The sequence below is a fragment of the Habropoda laboriosa genome, unplaced genomic scaffold (genome assembly GCF_001263275.1).
Source record: "Habropoda laboriosa isolate 0110345459 unplaced genomic scaffold, ASM126327v1 scaffold822, whole genome shotgun sequence".
NCBI lineage: Eukaryota > Metazoa > Arthropoda > Insecta > Hymenoptera > Apidae > Habropoda > Habropoda laboriosa.
In genome coordinates, this window is record NW_017100914.1 from 15,179 (window position 1) to 19,228 (window position 4,050).

The 4,050-nt window shown below is 53.2% G+C and overlaps 1 protein-coding gene across 1 annotated transcript in view; it reads left to right on the plus strand.

Annotated features, from left to right (window-relative positions):
- The first annotated feature begins 3,185 nt into the window (after positions 1–3,185).
- Positions 3,186–4,050, plus strand: part of LOC108577544 (RNA-binding protein Musashi homolog Rbp6-like) — a 326,939-nt gene continuing 326,074 nt past the window's right edge. Inside the window, 1 exon segment of the mRNA XM_017940722.1 lies at positions 3,186–3,471. The gene's annotated coding sequence lies outside the window, so the exon portion shown is untranslated.

Sequence of the window (4,050 nt, forward strand, 5' to 3'; positions counted from 1 at the left end):
ATTAAAAAATCAAAGAATTCATTTCGTTTCCCACTGAATATTACTCTTCGTCACAGTGACCCATAAAAATTCGTACGAAGGCGTAATAAGACGCGATCGATAGGTTGCATAGTTCCCGAGACCTTAAACAGACCCAGGTTTGTAGGGAAGGTATTCAACGTCGGTTATAGTTGCGCCACTCGCACAACAGAAGGAAGCACACGCCAGTGTGGTTTTCCCGCCAAGTTCATTCAGCATCTTGCGTTGGATCTAAGCCAAATACTGAATACACCCAGCGCCTTCCGCCTCCTCGTTTCTCCTGCTCGCCTCGCCTCTAACCGTTATCATCTCTCGAAATGGCAAGTTGATGTTGCCGTTGTTGCTAACACCTCTGGCGTCGCTCGTTTATAGAACAAGCAACACCGGGCTCTAATAAGGTCGGGTCACGGCCCTATTCCGCAATATTTCCCGACCAATTGTGCGCGACGCTAGCGGGAACAAATGCGACAGCGAAATCCGGCAGGAGTTATTGGCCGCGTTATTCCTGTTGAAATTCATCCCTCGAAAAGAGCCACTCTACATTCCTCGTTGTGGACAGTCGACGAGATTATGGCGTTCCCTCGATAAAAGGTAAACGAGAGAAAAAGAAAGGCTGTTCGATCGTCTGCCGTTGGGCGATAATGAAAGCGAAAGGCGAAACCGGCGTTATTCGCAAGTTTTTTAAACGGTTTAATACTCGCCGGGGCCGGCCGACTCGCTGCAACAAGTTATCAGCTCCTCGCAGACTTTCTGCAAGCTGAACTTTAATAGTTCGAAATAAATTCGCCGTTGATCGATGGCCTTCGACGATAAAAATCGCGAGATTGAACGAAGCGCAAATTACGTTTACCTTAAATTCTACTTCTGATTAAAAAACCGTCTCGCGAAATAACTTTGTCCACTGTGAAAGATTTCCCCTTCTTGCACGTCTCTTCGTGTCCCCGCGGAAGATGAAAGAAAACAGCAACGTGTGACGTGAATCGTACGGGTACTCCGATTTCCTCGAAGGCTGTTTTTTCACGAAATCCCGCCGCGTGCCTGGGAAACGAGCGGGGGATCAAGCGCGCGGGTGTGCGTAGCGTTCATAGTATTGGCACCGAGCCAAGTCACGTTGCGGCTCAATGAAATCTTTCTAGGTTAGGTTAGCCCCTTCCTTCCGTGTTAAGCGTAGGATACGTTTACACCGACTCGCTAGACGCGCGAGAGAGGAGGCTGGCCTTCGGCCAGGGCCCGAGAGAGAGAGAGAGAGAGAGGAACTCGCCGAAGTGGCTGGTTTTCGGCTCCGACGGAAGTAGTAGTGGTCAATATTGGTCAGACCGGAGGCTCCTTACGCGCGAGCTCGTATCACTTGGTGGCTCAACTTGGTCGTTGCAGTTCGGTTGCTCGCGTCAATGAGACGTTACGTGAATGGCCCAGATACCGTTACCCTGAAAGAGAATTAGCATCGCCATGTGTGTATACGTGTGTGTACGTGTCTATGTCACGACGAGTCACGATGTACGCGATTCGCATGGAATCGTACACAGGCGGTAGGCTACGAGACCGTTGGAAATTTCGTTGGAATTGGATTTTTCAAGTGCTCACTTGCCCTCCTGTTTCTCATTGGCACGGCGTATGTTAGTACATACATCCCAGAAACACGGCACGATATCTCTAATGCAGGCTCGTCTGACAGGCAGGCAGGCAGGCAGGCAAGGCAGGCAAGCAGGGCCCGGATTCGCGGCAAAGAAACACTTCATTCAATATCGCATGATGCGAGGAGTTTAGCTCGCGGACGCGTAACAAGTAGTCATGCACCGAAAATGCGCCGTTTCGGCATCGGTGCAACACGGCTCGCGAGCACAATCCGGCGTGTGCCCCCCCCTGACGTGTTCACTCGACTCGAGCGTTCTCCCTCTACCGCGTTTCTATCCCGCCGTCAAGCGAGCGTGGCGTGGCGAGGAGGAGCAGTCAGGCAGTCAGGCTCTCTGCTGGCATTAAGTATTCCCGTTGGGTCGGCGTGGCGAGGAGGAGCACGGAGTGGCGCGGAGTGGCGCGACGCGACGCGGCGTGGCGTGCGGCGCGTCGGTCGATGCTGGGGTGCTCGCGAAGGAAGGAAGGAAACGAGCGAGAAGGAGAAACAGACCTGAATGCTCTCCCCCTTCGATGCACTATCTCTCCCTCTCTTTCTTTACGTGTCGTATACCCATCTCGCTCGCACCAACGAGCTTTCTCCGGCTAGAATCGAGAGGCACTATCCCCCTCGAACGACGCCAGCGCCCCGGGGGCGCCTGCGCGCTTCGGAGGGGTAGCGGTCGCCTGATAGTGGCGAAAACCTTGGGCGAGGGGAAAGGGGCCCCTCACTGCTCTATCCCTCGCTCCTCGAGCGTACACCCCACCACCAGGAGCCGCGCGGCTCCTCTACCTCCCCTCGCTACGGCTCCACTGCCCGGGCCTCCACGGTCGCCCCATTCCGTTCTCGGCATCACAGCGTACAGCATTGAACTCGACGCAACACGACAAGGAGCGCGACAACGACCACCTGCCTCACTGTGCTCCACGGATTATATCTGTCTCTCTCTCTTTTTCACCTTCTCGCTGTCCGCCCCGTTCGGTCTAATCGTACGCGTACCCAATCTCCAACAAGAGGAGACGAAGAACGAGGATTGCAAAAAGGATAATAGCGTTGTGTAGCTGCTGCTCCGCTCTGCTCTGCTGCTGCTGATTACGCTCGTTCAGGCGTCACGAAGATACACAAACACACCGTCTAGGGGTATCTGTCACGCGCGGTGAATATACGCCGAGGATAAAACACGCCCGGAGATTTGTCCCAACTGTAACGGTGGGTGGCCTCTTCGCAGTGTGTCATCTGTTTGCTGAGCATAGTTGTTTCACGCGTGTTACAAGCTCGACAGCTCCGATTCCAGTGTCCGTGAGTAGTAGCGACCACGACGATTACGTGACAAGTGTGTATCGCGCGCGAATGTAAGCCGTTCGTCCACGTCGTTCGATCGAAGGGGAAAAAAAAAGGATCTTCGTACGTTGTTCGGCAGCCACCTGTGAGTTTCGTCGTACGATCACCTTTGTTCGTCAATCGTGATTATCGTCGTCGTCGTCGTCGTTTACAGTGCCAATAACCTGCGTAGCCTGACGAGTGATCGTCAGCTGGATCGAAGACAGATCGAGACGTACGAGAGCTGTCACGATACGATCGTGACGTTCACGTCCATTGGGAAGCTGTGTGGAGCAAGATATACACGCGTGTGCTGAGAAAGCGCGAGCGTGTGACACGAGACACCGTCGGTCTCTCGTTCGTCTTTTTCTCCTTTCGCGGAGAAAAGGCCATATACCGTTGATAGCACGGCACTCGGTACTCGCGGCAGTACTGAGTGACCTGCAGCACCCGGCAGTCATCGAAAAGTGTACACGACGGCGGTCACCACGTACATCACGCCGCTCATCACCCCCGAGAAGGTACGGTGGTTCCATTAAAAATCTTTCTTCGAAATAATCCTATCTAATGTATCGCGCGGGGCATGTGGAACGGGGAAGGGAACCGATCGTCCTCGAGGAAACTGTGTATCACGGTGAACGGTGTTAGGTGTATCGACGTTTATACACCTCGCATTTCTCATATACATACACATAGAAACATGTATATATATATATATGTACGTGTGCGTGTGTGTGCGATACGTTTGTGTGCAAGCTGCCAGGCATGAGTGTGTGGGTGGAGCTTGATCCTGGACGTCATCCGACGGACAGGGACGGACTAACACGACTTGGTGGATCCCCCTATCTCGCTTCCTCCCATTCTCTTGTCCTCTTATCTCTTGCACTGTTTATTTCTCCGGACAATGTGCAGTGACCGAAAAGTTTCGCGTAGATGACGTTCGAGCGAAGCTTCGCTCCCCCAAGTTTTCCCGGAAGTTCCGAAATCCTTCGCCGGAGACCATCGTTTCTGATGCGTCGGGACCTTTCATACCCCTGTCGTGTGCTGTGTTGGATTCTTCTTTCCTTCTTACCCTCTATGTCTCTCCCTCTCCCACCCTT